Genomic DNA, 15,475 nt, shown 5'->3' with positions numbered 1-15,475 from the left:
CACAGTCATTGTGTTAAACAGCAATGTGGGAATAACAATTATCTGCACTTTTGTAGCTTGAGTTATGTTGTTGTTTCACATCGCTGCGAAACAACAGTGGCGGTTTCCACTGCAGCGATCCCAACCTGAATCCTTCTGGTTTTTATAGTAATTATTACAGGAGAAAATTCCAGTTTGACTCAAATTCACTCTTACAGGAAATGAAGAGTCACTGATTATCCTCAAACACAAACTCCATGCAGAAAGGTCCCTAAACGAGGTGAATCAACACAAACAAGATATTACAGATGAATAAACATGAAGTGAACCATTGACAGTGAAGGTAAAAGTACCACATCTACAACAACTTTGATTAGTTTGTAGTTTTTTCACATCAGACAAGAAGAAGCTGAACCAAGACCAGCATCCAGTGGCTGTTTGATGGCGGGGCTCAGTTACAGATCGATTTAAAACGCGGCGACTCTGTCCAGTTCGTCCAGCTGTTGGTGCCACAGAGAGGACATCCAGAGCAGAGACGGGGAAAATCAGTTGCTCCTGGACTCTCTATCTAAAACTTAAAAAGGACTGCTAAGTACATTCACAGCTTCTTCATAAGTACATACACAGTGATGGTTATTCTTCCTGTCTCCAGGCTCCAGCCCTCACTGTCTTCATTGAGGGGGATTTCTTTCGTCTATTGCAGCGTCTTTCTGATCGCTTATCCATCCCTCGACTGCAGAAGAGTTCATCTGCTAATTTAAACTTCCAGCTACAGTAAAACCCACTTCAGGATTGTATTGTTGTTGTTGTTTTGTTTTTTTACAAACATAGCCTTACAACCTAGAAGTGGGGAGCTTAAGGAGACAAGGAGACATGACACGGTGTAATTCTCTGTCACTCAGTATAATGAAGACTAAATCAGTTGAATTAGGTTCATCCTGGTAAATGACTGAGTGAAATGAAATGCTCGAGGACTTTGAATAACAAAGAATACCACCTGTATAGTTGTGGGAGAAAAAAAAACAAAAAACAAGGGCATGTGAATGGAATGTTAACAATATTTAAATCTGAGTAAATTTTATGTTCTTTTTTATTTCCATTCCGTTTCGTTATTACTTTCCATAATTTGTTTTACAATTATATATTATTGTATCCCCAAACATTTGATTCCATGTTTTTATCAGGACTGGATCTGATTCCAGATGACACGCTTGGTTATTTACTTACCACTGAAATGTGGTCTTTATTACAAAACATAATAATTTACCATATTATTATAATCAAATTCAGAAAATAACCTTTCAATATACCGCTGTCTAAAAGTTAAAATCTACTTTTCTTAAACTTTTTGAAAGACATGGGAGGAACTTGGGTGTTTGCACACGGGTGACAGTTACACAATCATTTAATGTACAATGAGACATATTACACTGTCATCAACCCCACGTCAGTGTGTAAGTACACTTTTGAAATAATTACATCAAGCACCATCATAAAATAAAGGAACAAACGCAGCTGAGAAAACCTAAATAACAGATTTTTCTTGGTGCCGGACGACCTCAGCAGAGTGTTGACTCTCAATGTCGCGTATGAAAGATGACAAACTATGACCTAAACCAGCTATGGCCAATTTGTATCCTAATATGCAAATAATTACTATTCAATTAACATGTCTCCTGCATATCTGTCTTTACTAATACAGTATGGGAAATAAATCAGCCTGACTATTGCTCTGACTCCACTATGTGAGTTACTGCACCTCAGACACTTGACAGACTGATTAAACATCTGACAGGAACCTCACTGCACGCATAAAAATGTGACCAAACATAGTGACAAGGCTAAATGAACCATTAAAATTAAGGGGAGATACATTACAACAAAGCTGTTAAGATACAAGGCTTTGATGGAGCTATTTATGCGCCGCTCTGACACCAGTACAATTAACCCCCTAACTAACCTCAGGTTTTTTTTTTTTTGCCTGGGAAAGATTGTGCTGGCCCTCAAAGAGCAGGAATCAGCTGCTCCCATTCGAGGCGCCTGACGGTGAGGCCCTAAAACGGCTCGTCAGCTCTGGAAGCTCTGCCTTTTCACGGCCCCCCCGTCCCCTCTCCTTATCTCTGTGTTGAGCCACTTTGGAAGTGATAAAGCTCGGGGATGAGTTGGACCGTTGTGATATTCCTGCCACATTCTTCCACATAAAGTTCATTGTGACCAGGCCTCTTTTCTTCAACCCCCCCCACACACACACACACACACACAATCATCCTCTCGCTCTCTCCCTGTCTTTTTCCCACTCACTCTTATCAAGCCAGGCAGAAGCAGACAGCGACTTGAATTAAGCGCTGGTCGGGGGGGAGCTGCTTGGAGCCGATAACAATACAAAATGGATTTTCTCAAACAGAGAAAAACAGCTGTCTCCATTATTTGAATGCTTCACCTTTCCCCGCTCCATTAATTGGCTCTTTGATCACAGGCAGAGGTGCACAGTGACTGATAAGGAGTAGGTTATTAGTAAAGTAGCCTGGAGGACCGAGAGGCGGCCGGCCATGGCGGGCTGCAGGAGATGAGATAAAGGCGTGGTAATGCCGGTGTGAGCGAGTGCCGGTGAGTGATAGGCCTGCATCGTCTGGCCCTCTCACTCCTGCTTGGCTCACGGGCAGCGGGGAAAAGAGAAGCCGCGGGACCCTGTGTGATATAGCCACTAATGCAGGATTGTGATTCAGCTTGTGGGGGATAGAGTGTGGGATTTGATTCTATAACTGCTCACTCCTTTAAGTGGTGGATCTCTCTCCCTCCCTCTCTCTCTCTCTCTCTCGCTCTCTCTCTCACTGCCTCTCTCACCCACACTTAGCAGAATCAAACTGTGACAGAACATTTCCTTTGCACTTTCTATTTCGCCTGATACGTAGTAACTGTTAGGTCCACGATAGGCCGCGAGGAGGAAAACTAGAAGGAGGGGGAAATGACATTACCCCATCTCGGGGTCTTTAAAAGATGGGCGGCTCCTTTGATGTTGCATTGAGTTAAATTCACTGCATTAAATCTGATGGAATTTTCAGTATAAGCCTGTTTATGTATTTTCTCACATCCATGGACAAGGGGCGATTTGCCACACTTCTCAGTGAAGGAAGGGGATCTTCAAGAAGTCACTATCTTGTAATCCTCTCTCTCTCTCTCTCTCTCTCTCTCTCTCTCTCTCGCTCTCTCTCTCTCGCTCTCTCTCTCTCTCTCTCCAAGAAATAGGACTGGAGGGGACAAGCAGGGTATTTGTGTGTTGTAAAGCGTGGTGAGAAAAGAGGGGAAGTGTTGATATTAAATTACCGAACACAAGGTTATCTAGTTCCTGCACATGGCGAGGCTGCCCTGGGCCAAGGGTAATCTGCTAATAGCGTTCACAACGAATGACATTATTAAGGAACTGAGCCCATGTGTCAGGCCCCTCTCTCTCTCTCTCTCCCTCTCTCTCTCTCTCTCCACCTCTCTTACTTTTCCTCTCTCGATCTATCTACCTCTCTCTCAGACACACACAGGGAAACAGTGAAAAGTGAAAGAAAAATAGCAAAAGAGACGGGTGTAGAGATGGATGAGCCGAGCTGGTGGATGAGATAGGAGTTGAGGGACCACTGAGTGGAGAGAAAGAGGAGGAGGAGCGAGGAAGTCCAGGGTAAAGAAATATGAGGCTAAAATTCATCATATTTTTATCAGTAATATTAAAAAAAATTGTCCTGCAAATATCAAAGTTCAAAATGATTTATGACACAGCAACTGCAAATAACTAAAAGCCTGTACGGAGGAAATTGTGACCCCCAAACCACTTTGATTCACTCCTAATCGAAGCCTGCTTCAGAGATGTTAGTCCAACAGGATGAGAGTTTCACGTCGATAGCAGACCAAATCAGACTCAGGCTCACCATCACAGAGCAAGCACTCTGTGTATTGCTGTGCGAAGATATGCCTTCCCGGTATGCCTCCTCTAGTACAGCATCTTCAGCTGTTGGCATATACAGGTCGAGGACAAAAGCCTGTGCAGCTATCATTGTCAAGTAATGGCCTCCATACACTGCCCAGCAGGTGAAGTGGAGAGCAAAATACACAATGCTTCCTTATGCCCCCGGGAGACAGTGAAAACTCAGCAAAAGAACTCGACGGACAAGAGGAAAAAAGCTGTTTTCCGTTTCTTTACACTCTATTCTCCCTCCTCCAATCTCACACTTAACTGTGGCAGCATCCTGTAATCCAGCTTGCAGTAGTTCTCGCTAAAACAGCCACAGTTGTTTCACACAAACGGAAATGCACATATCCGCAGTCGTGCACATATGCTGGTTCAGTGGGGTGAGACGCTGCTCTGGGAGAGTGGTTCGGAGAGCATGTTCAACACGCTCCTGCACATAACAATTCAGAAAAAATCGCAAAGCAATCCATGCAAGGCAGAAAAAATCCCTAAATAATTGCCTTTAAAGTCGCAAAAAAAATGAACACAAACGCTGCAATATTTCCAAAGGTTTGACATTTGTCCACATAAATGTATTGAGACAACCCAGGAGAAGTCATCTCGCATGCAGCATCAATCAAAACTTCATCACATTGCACCACATGGTGTCACGGCTTCAAAAAAAAAAAAAAAAAAGCTCTCCCATGTCAGAAACGGGGGAAAAAAAGAAAAAAGAAAACCACAGTTCTGTCTGTTCTATGCGGCATTTGGTGGAAACTATGTCGTACTTTGTGCAATATTGTGTCGAGACAAAACAGGAATCTGCGCTAGACAGACATTTCTTCACCAGGAGCAGATGAAAATGCTCTAATTGGAGCAGCTTGGAAAGCCAGGAATATCACTCACTGAGGAAACAGTTACAGATGTCGCTCATGTGCAGTTTTTGTGACGTTTATAAAGCACACGTGTTGAAGTTAGATAAGCACGATGAGGTAAACCACAGTAAATGCACTGACATTGTCACCATACCGTCAATCTGATTGGATTATTTTATATCGAGGGATTAGACTGTCGAGTTTACATGAACAGTGAATAAAGTGATTAGAATGATGTGCGGGTTTATATGCACCATGAATATCATCTGAGTCAGTCAGACAGTAAAATCCCATAATGCTTTGCCCCTTGATGTTGGTTGACGCGCACATGAGCCCATGTCCATCTCCAACCAGAAGCCGGCCGCCATCGATGATGGATTGGCTAACTAGACTAAACAAGGTTGTTGTGCAACACCAAGGAAACTTTCTACTTGTTGAGAGGATGACGAGGATGAGGCGAGCATGGCACAATTAATGTTTGTCGAGTAGTTTAACATCGTTTGAAAGCGCAGCATCATTTACGACATCGACCACTTTTTAGCAGAATAACATACATGACTCATCGTGTGGTAACTTGGCATAACAGACACAAGCTGTGAGTGTGGGAATCAAGCCACTGGGCAGGGACTCCGATGGGATCGTAAACAGGGCTACACTTTCCTGATCTGATTTTAATTTCTGTCGGAGAGAACCAATCTCATCAGAAGTGTTTACATGGTGCAGTCTGAATCTCAGTATTTGAATTGTTTGTGGTTCGTGTGACCATACCTGATGTGTGAAGTTTTTGTATTATGCACATGACATCTTGAGAGACAGTTCTGCAATTTCTAAAAAGAACTTATAGAGAATGCTCCAGATTATGTTCGGTATGTAGCGGATTTTGCACAAAGTCGAATAACAATCTTCAGTTAAAAATGTAAGTGTAGAAGTAGATTCTAGTAGATTCTCTAGACTCATAGTTGCCCTTTTAGATGTAAATAAAGCCTTGCCTTGACATTCTCACCTCCTCAACTGTGCAGGATAAACAAGCTCCTTCACTTGAAAAAACTGGCAGACCTTTCAGCGGCTCTGCATTCCTACAGCGACGAGCCTCTCAGCGAGTAAGTGTTTCCCTGAACCGCCGTATTTGACATTGACTTCGTGGGGCGAGCGAGTATATGTTTTCACTCGTTTGCATGCGGGTGTGTGCCGTGCGTGTGGGTGTTTTAAGTGCCAAACTGAACATCTTGCTCGGATGTGAAGTCGGGAGGTCTCATCCCATGTAGGCCGCCAGCGGCGAGGAGGTGATTGATGGCTAATGAGGGCTGAACGAGGAGCTGAGGCCAAACACACAGTATACTGCCTACTGCGGCTTTACCGCATGATGGATGACACACTGAGATGCAACATACATATGGTCTTCTGTCTGTGTGTGGATCTGCTTCCATGTGTGGTCTCAATGAAACAGTTGATGTGCTTTTATTCTGAAAAGGTGCATTTGGAGTTTTATTATTGCTCTGAAGGTATCATATGTGTGTCCATGTGCGTCCAATCAGGAGCACTCCTGGATGTTAAAACAAGCTCTGACTCGCAGGAGACCTTATTTGATTAACTCCTGCATCAATACAAATACACACCGTATGATTTCCCCTGAATGGAAAAGTTGACTCTCGCTGTGCTAAACATTGACATTAGCCCATTCCTGCATATCGCCTCAATCCTTGTGGTGAGTTTGGGAGAGTTTTCTCGTGTAGTATTTTCTCCCCCAGTCCATTCTGTTTCCACTCCAAACCCACTGAGCCAAATCACATCCAAAAACAGTTTACCATGACACACAGTGGGGCATCGCAGTCCATCAGTCATCTTGAGCCGCACTGCTTCTTACTCAGTGGATTCATCCCATCTCATTCAAATATCACACAGCCTCCACCTATAGACACAGCGTGAAGCCTCGTATAAACCCTGCAACATATGGATAGTTGGTAGATTGTGTTTTATCCCCCCGGTTGGGCCGATCAGTGATAGAGTGGCCTGTATGGAGCTTAACCTTGAATGTCTGTGGATCCAGGAGGACGTACATTTGAAACAAATGTTGGCTGCAAAGCAAAATCAATTGTTTGAAATGAAACAATTACTTACAAAAGCTGCTGAGTGATAATTTTTCTGCTGTTTTAGCTCTGCAAGTAATGAAGAAAAACAATCATTCCCTGTGTGATTACAGATAGAAAATTAATTATGGGGTGTCTTCTATTCTGACATCAAGCAGTGTTTTCATAATCAAATTCAGACTTTTCGTCTGTACCTTGAACAGCAATGAATAAACTTAACTGTGGAGGTGTAATACATAGGTGTCTGCTCCCAGAAATAGCTGTGTTGAACCAATGAACTGAAACAGGAGCCAGATATGAGAATGTGAAAGTGACCAACTGCTGGCCGTATTGAACATGAGCATATCTTCCGAGAGCGCTAGATAGTTATTTCCCAATCCTCACTGCAACATCAAAGCAGGAATGTAAATCAGCAGAAACATGTTTCTTTTGGGGGGTCTGCTCTTTATATAAAAAATAAAAAATACATTTATTCTCTTGTTCAGATTGGAACACTGCTTTCTTCTTTCAACTCAACCTGTCCGTAGTGAATGACAGTCGAAGGTACAGAGCAGAATTTATGCCCAGCGGGGTTAAAAAAAAAAAGAAAAAAGAAGAAGGAAAGAAAGAAAAGAAAAAGTCACTGTGACCAAGCGTATGTGATGAAACTGGGCTCACCACCACAGCAACATCCCAGATTAGCACTGCTGTCTGGACAGACAAGGAGATGCCATAAGCACCCGGAGCACCCCCGAGGAAATTTATAGCTTAGTCCTGAGCATCCCTTATATCCGCTGGCCTCACTTCCATCAACCCATCCCTAGACCCGCGTCTCCCCATCCCTCCTCACCCAGCACCCTCTCCCCTGGCTTCCCCAGCTGTTGTGCACCTGGATTCTGGCCCAGGAGAGGGATGGGAATGCACGCCATCCATCTCTCTGAGGGGGCACATATGGTGTCTATGCGTATGCACGTGCGCGTGCGCGCCTCGCGTTTCACTTAAATGGTGGATGCTTAAATCTTTCTAAACCTGTTAACACACTCACATAAGGGCATCACAGGGATTTTAGGACGAAAATGAATCATCATAACATAAATTATATTTGTAGATGAGAAAAAGGCTAAACTGCGATGGCGACTGGGTCTTGGTCAGGTGAAAGGTTAGTTTTTCAACGAAGGCTCGTTCATTATTTTGTAAACCTGAAATAATTTAAATCCTGTCGCACACTGATTTGTTTGAGAAAAACATATATGCTGTAAATCAACTTTACAGTTGTTCTGACGTCGTATGTTTTGCATGTTTGTCCTGAAAAATCTCTCGTAGCCGATAAAACTTGTAAAAAGCGGGTTAGTGCCAATAGACTATTTATACTGGATTACTTAATGAGGTTCTCCCAGTAGACAATATAGAATTAACTCCGTCCAATGTTATGTATGAATAATTCTTTTTTAAACTTTAAAAAGTGAAAGAAGCACTGCAGGCGTGTCAACGTGATGCCTTGATTAGAAGCAATTTATTCGCGAGCGGTGTGTTTATGGAATCAATTTTTCATCCTAAATGTCACATTCCTCTGAGTTTTGCATTGCAGATTGGCTGAGCTATTTTGTTGAAATATACATGGGGACTTCTTTGCTCTCCCCTGGTACGCAAATTTGATTGGTGTGAGAGGGAAGGAAGATGGATGAAGATTGTCCGCCGTTTGTTGTCAGGGGACCGGCAGAGGTTGCGGCGTTGCTCCACGTCGGTGTGAAATGTCTCAGATCGGAAATGGCAGCTCCCAGATGGATTCAAATCTGGACGCACCCGGCATACTAATAAATATATTGCACGCAGGCGGCAACCATGAAAGGCATTCACAAATAAAGAAACTGCTGCACTTATAGACAAATAGAGGCGTAAACACGTTAAAACTCAGCTGAAATACTTCAAACCAATAAAACACTGATGGAGAGGTGACCCGCATCCTGGGATAGAAAACATACAGAATCTATCAACTTAAATGAGTAATTAAGTAATTGAGCTGCATGCTGCTATAATGGATCCTCTCACCAATGTGTTCTGATAATTCATCAATATTTGACAGCACCAGTTACCTTATATGACAGCAAAATCCATTGCGAGTCAAAGGTAAGGAGCGTGTTACCTTATCTAATCTGTATCGCCACGTTGAAAATTGAAACGCGATTAATATCAATTCAAAACGTATTTATTGTTCTTTTTGCCAACCCCCCAAAGCCTTTGCCAAGTCAGAGAGCATTTCTGTGCTTCTCTCCCACACAAGCCCTCTGAAGTTTCTCATGAATAAAGAACGCATCGGTAAAATTCCATTTTCCTCCAAACGGGAGAGCCGAGAAAACGTTGTGGTGAAACTTTTCCTCGCAGAAAACCGTCCCATTCTGTCTGGCTTCGCTCCGTCTTCCCTCTGACATCCTGGATTCATCTTTCCTGGCCTCTCATCTCTCTCAGCTGTTCTCTTCTGTAACATCTTGGATTTATCATTTCATCTGCTGATTTCTTTTCCACTATCACGCTGTCAAATGACATCTTGCATTTATCAGTCTACTATTTACTAGTCTAGCATGTTGGACTCGTCTGTCCTCCGCCACTTCATCGCTCTCCCACTCTCTCTTTCAGTCTGTCTGTCTTACTACTCTCTTTCTTGGATCTACAACAAATGTTTGACCAAGCTGTTCCCCACTGTATTATTCAACGCTGTGTGTGTGCCGGTATCATCAGACATGTATGCCTGACATGATGCATTGGCTCTGTTTAATTATAGAGATGCTGAATAAATATTTACAGATGGACGATCCGTCTTCTCCGGGCCAAGCCCACAAGTGTGATTTATGAAGCGTCAGTTAACGCGGGGAAAAACGGCTGTCATTGTTTCTGTATGGAAGCTGAATATTCCGCGCTACATGTATCTATTGCATTCAGGTACTTCTGTGTTAATGCGTCAAAGTCGCTGCCGCCGCTGCTGCTGCTGCTCAGAGCCTGGATGGGATTTGTTCTGAGTTTAAACTGTTTCTTAAGGCTGCATTAACCTATAGAGGTGCTGCTGGGTTGTTAGCAGCAAAAGCCTTCAGGTCTTGTCAGGTTTGGTGGACCTACCAGCAAGCCACAAGTGTAAATGGAATATATTAAACTTTCAAAACTCGGCTCAGAAATAACCTTGTTGGACCCATTTAGACACGCTCGCTAAATTAAACTTATTACCTCATATAATGTCGCTTTTCCTTTGATTTACTCTTAAGTTAGTGGAAAATGCTGTTAGAGCTGCTTGTAACCTTTTGATTCAAAGCCTCAATAGGCTGATTACAACAATGAGCCGGCTCTTTCACATTGACATTGCATTGGATTCAAAATATAGCTCTGTTAAATTAATGCAAACACATAAATAGTTCCCGATCCAAACAAGATTCTTGTTTGGATCGGGAACAGAAGAATGAAATCAAGCCTGACCTGAGTTGAACCGGAGCACATTAAACCTGAATGGAGCCAAACCCAAACAGCCAGGCTGAGCGAGTCTGGACTGATTTTCAAAGCTCGAGAAACAAATCCTCAGTCTAATACAGACCATTACAGCTGTGGAAAGCAAGGTAGCAACTAAGGATGATTTATGTGATAAGGCATCAAAATGGAAATCTGATCATGTAATGCTCCATTTCAGACAATTCTGAAAAGATACGAGCGAATCCGTATTTGATCCTGGAACCTTTTGTGCTGGGTAAAATTATTATATAGAAGATAAAACTAAAAAATATGGAATTTACTCATGTAAGCTTATGTAGCATGGACATCTTTATAAACAGCGGATCACAATTACTTCAATCCACATTACATTACGCATGATACATTTTATCAATTCAATGAACTGACATAAAATGTGAATCGTTGGTGTATATTATCTGTTTAAACTGGAACCAGTTTCCATAGCACCACTCATACAGTGAATCTTTCAAGCACCACAAACCATAAACTGAAAAATGGACCCGATCTAGTCCAGCTTTAGACTTTGTGAGAGACGTTTATGTGAGCTCTGTGGTGGTGATCGTTCACATTGCTGTACTTTGCAAGAGTTGTACCTTCATCTTTGAGACAGTAAAAAGAAAAAGCACATTTAGCATTTCACTTCCAGACTCACTGGAGAGCTTCAACGTTTCCTCATGTTCTCATTTTTATTAGACACATCAGTTTTCTTTGTGTATATATGACGTGGGCGAGCTGCATGAGTAAGTGTGTGTGTGTGTGTGTGTGCGTTCTCACATGTGTGTATTAGTGTACTTGCCGGCCTGCTGGCGCCCCAAAGCCATCTGGTATCTGGTCAGTCTAGCGAGCCTCTGGAGGGCACCTGGCCAGCAGCTTGCTCACCTGTCTCCGCTCACCCCTGCCAACCACCACACCTGGCCTGGCCAGCACACAGGGAACAGCAACCAGAACAGATTGCACAGTGCAGTCCAAAGGCAGGCCAACTCTGAAAGCACGGAATATTGCAACTCACGCAGTAGATTCTCATTGTTTGCCGTAAAGTTTATATATATACATATATATATATATATATACGCAAAACATGAAGACGTAAGCAACATTGCAATTATGTTTCTCAATTGATTTGTATTTATATATTGCCAATTCCAGGGAGAGAAAGAAACTGATCCCTCATGAGCAAAAATTGCAAATAATGGAGAATAGAAAGGAAATCTGAGGAACCGAACTCAGAGGTGGCAGCTTTTCTAAAGTGAAGATATAAGGCAGAAAAGGACAGGCCGGAGAAACAAACAAACAAGTTGACATCAGACAGCTCGCTTTGCAGATTTCAGTACTTCCAGAAACACAACTTGTTTCTCAGTAAGATAAATCTTCTATGAGAGACACAATGACTAATGACTCTTCTTCCATCTGTCCAGAAACTTTGTGCGAGACTGTGCCAACCCATCCATTTAGCATATGACGGCACTTCCTTCCTGCAGGTTGTCCTCTGCTATCAATTACATACTCCTCTCCCGGCGAGGAAGATGCTCTTTGTCCCCTGTTGTACGCACACAAACAAAGCGCGAGCGCACACACCGCGGATGCAGAGGGACAGACACCTGCAGAGTGTTTGTCACCTCTTCTGTTGACATCTGCGACCGAATGGCATTGTGGGAGAGACGGCCATCTGTTGTCGGCAAGGCTGGATTAGAAGGGGGCAAGCGGGCGTGATGCATCATGCTGCTCTTTTCTGTTGGCCGGAGCTGTGTGAAGTGTTGCCGTTACAGTATTTTTTTTGTTGTTTTCACGCCTATTGGTGAAACTCATAGCTGAAATAAGACAGTCACAAGGTGAACACAATTTTTTGGTGCCAAGAAAGGTCATCTTAACCCGTGTTGAAGACATTCTCTTTTAGAAATGTCCTATAAAATAATGTTTTGGATTCATTCCAACCTCGTGTAAATGGTCGCCTTTCGTCAAATTGAATTTTGCTCTAATTATCAGAGCAATGTTTACCCCTCTTCGCAGAAAAACAACACATGAATGCTTGATTGGCGTGACAGTGACTGCAAAGTATCTTCAATTATCCTGGCGAGGTTACGATGACTGCGTCTGGTTTCACAGCAGGTCCTTGTCATTCTGAGCAGAGAAATACCAAACTCTTTTCACTGCCTACGCGCTTCTAACCTACCGAGTGTTTGAAGTCTTTTGAGGCTGCACATAAAACAGATAAGAGTTGAGACTTTAAAAATAACCGTGTGAAATAATGTGAAGGTTGCAAATTTGTAAAATAATATTAAAGTATTTGTCAAATTACTGCTGTGACTCTAGCAGTAAGAGAGTATCTAATAAACAGGGGTCAACAAGTCAATGCAACTGGCACCATTGACTAGTTTTTACAATGAATCTCCTTCCCACTGCAACCTTGAACCTACTGTATGTCCCCGGTACTCAAAACTTAAGACGTAATCTAATGGGCCACATGGAGGGTGATTCTTTAACTTCAAATTTTGCAGCATCATCTGGTGATAAACGTCAACTTATAATTCCCTTTTATTTCCTAAAGCATACGACATTCCCATCATTTTCAGTTTTATTTTGTGTTTAATGAAACATTAGTATGTTAAAATATTGAACAACTAAAGCACCTAAATATAGCTTCACAATGCAACCAGTAGTAGAATAATAATAATAATAATAATAATAATAATAGAGATTCTTGTTGCCACTTCAGATGTGTAGATACACAGCAGTGATGTAGAACCAGCAGGTTTGCCCTAACTCCTGCTGCAGCATGACAACAGCCACACTCATACAGTCAGTTATGAAGAAATATCCTGAGCAAATAGAACAAGGAATGCTGCCTTGGATTCCCTCAGTTTGCATTCATGTAATGTTTGTTTACAGCACCAAGTGGGCTAGAAATGGAAGACATATTGGCTCGAGGGAGAGAAAATACAGCTGAGCAACAAAGGAACCTTTTGTATATTCAGGATTATGTAAAATTATTCGGTGTTAAGGATATACATGGCATCTTACTGTACAAAAAAAAATGTTTACAACACATTCTGGTTTATTGGAATGAGCAGTTATTTCTGCTACATTTGCTTTCTGAAAAAAACCCCAAAAAAACAGAATCATTAACAAAACATGAAACTTTAGAGGATGTGCTCTTTATCTCCTGGGATTACTGGAGAACAAAGAAGAAACAATGACAGCAGCTCCGCGGAAAATGACAGACAGGAATAAAGGAAGTCCAACGGGGATATAACAGAGACATTAACCCACATATTCCTGAAGGACATTCATGTGTGCAGGACGTTCATTTGGCTGGTTGGTTGGGTTGCAGGTCTGCTCATCCAGCCGGCCCGCGCGCCGCAGACAGATGTTCGGCCAGCCAAGCCTGCAGCGCCACAGGCAGTGTGTGTTCTAGAAAAACCCGGAGACCAGATGCTGCTACCTGGTGTCCCACCCGCTCGCTACTGCACTATCGTGGGCATGCTCCATTGGCCATCGTATGACCTCGAAACTGTGTTTTGAGATTGTGCGCTGTCAATCATATTGATGATGAGTAGAGTGGAGTTGGAACTGAAGGACATCCTAGGGCCCACTCAGCATGTTCATCACTGTGGATATGACAGGCAGTATTTCTTTTTTTTTTGTTTTTTTGTTGCCAGATTGTTTTGAATACTGAATCAGATAAAGTCAATATCTAAGAAGGCATGAAATATTATTCTTGGGGAAAATAGTGTAACGCACATCTTAAACCGTCACATCTTGCTCAGTGAACTATCAAATGTCTTAACTTCAAAAAAGCATAATACTGCATCTGCATCGCTTCCAGCTTCATTCTGCCTTTAGATCATTTCCCAAATAAATAAACAGTTGCTCTCTCTCTCTCTCTCTCTCTCTCTCTCTCTCTCTCTCTCTCTCTCTCTCTCTCTCTCTCTCTCTCTCTCTCTCTCTCGGAAAATCATAAACACACAATCTCCATCGCTCTCCATGGTCCCTGTTATTACCAAACCCGGGGAAACTTTCAAATGCATTCACACATTCAAAAGATTAAAGATTTATTTGTTCTTTTGAAGTTACAGCACGGCTTTTGAAGGGTGGTTATTCCTGCAACAAATGCAGCCTGGTAATTGTGTTTTTGCAGTTGGTTGGTGGTGACCCAGAACTGCCATTGAGGAGCTGGTCTGACGGCCAAGCTCTCGTCTCAAAAAGTCCCCTAATGAGGAATAGTTCAGTAATGGCATCACTTCCCCGTAACCTCAAAAGACAGACACTTTACTTGCTGGTATCCAGGCTGATAATTATAAACTATACGGTGACGTGAAATAAGAGGACAAGAGGATAGGAGGAAGCTCGGTTATTAGACTGGTACATCCGGGTGACTTTGCTTTGTAACATCTTTTCATAGTCTGGTGCGTTTCAAGGTTAGCTTGTCTCGGATAATTTCTTGTTGCTTTCTAATCTATATCAAGGAAGCTCTTTTGTTGCATTGTGCTGATTTTGATGAAGAGCTTGTAGGGCTATTGTCTTGTACAGCTGGTGTCTTTGCCATCCTTTTTTTTCTATTGATATGCAACAATGAGTGCAAAGAAACTTTCACTTTTTCTTCACCCAGGAATCTCTGGTTGCATTTGTTTGATTTAATACTCAAAGATGTTTTTCAATGCTTTGATCTGATGCTTATATTTCAATTAAGCTTTGAATTCCAATACCAGCCCATTGTTCTTGCTTCTATTATCTGCTCTATCTCTTAGATCCATCAGGAATGTCTCAGTGTGCTGAGCATCGCTGCATCTCTTTGCCGTCTGCTGGAGAACAAGCAGAGAAACACACTGCCCCCTAGCGCCCACAGGTTTCAGTAGCACGACAGAATTGATTGTGCAGCTATCATGCAGACAATACCCTGGTGCTGTGCCAGTGGCTCGATACCAAGATCTGTCATGGGCAGCAATGCACAACAATAGATTGTACTGATTGGAGTGGTGCACACTCCTGGCGATGACACTGGTCTACTGCTCACTATCGAATGCTGTTTTTGCAACCCCCCCCCACTCATAAGGACCCTACTTCAGCAATCAATTCTACTCATTTTAATAGAAGCACTGCTGCTGCTGCTGCCCCGAGGAGGGAGAAGGAGG

This window comes from Lipophrys pholis (assembly GCF_963383615.2).
Source record: "Lipophrys pholis genome assembly, chromosome: 17".
Lineage (NCBI taxonomy): Eukaryota > Metazoa > Chordata > Actinopteri > Blenniiformes > Blenniidae > Lipophrys > Lipophrys pholis.
This window is presented reverse-complemented; position numbering follows the sequence as displayed.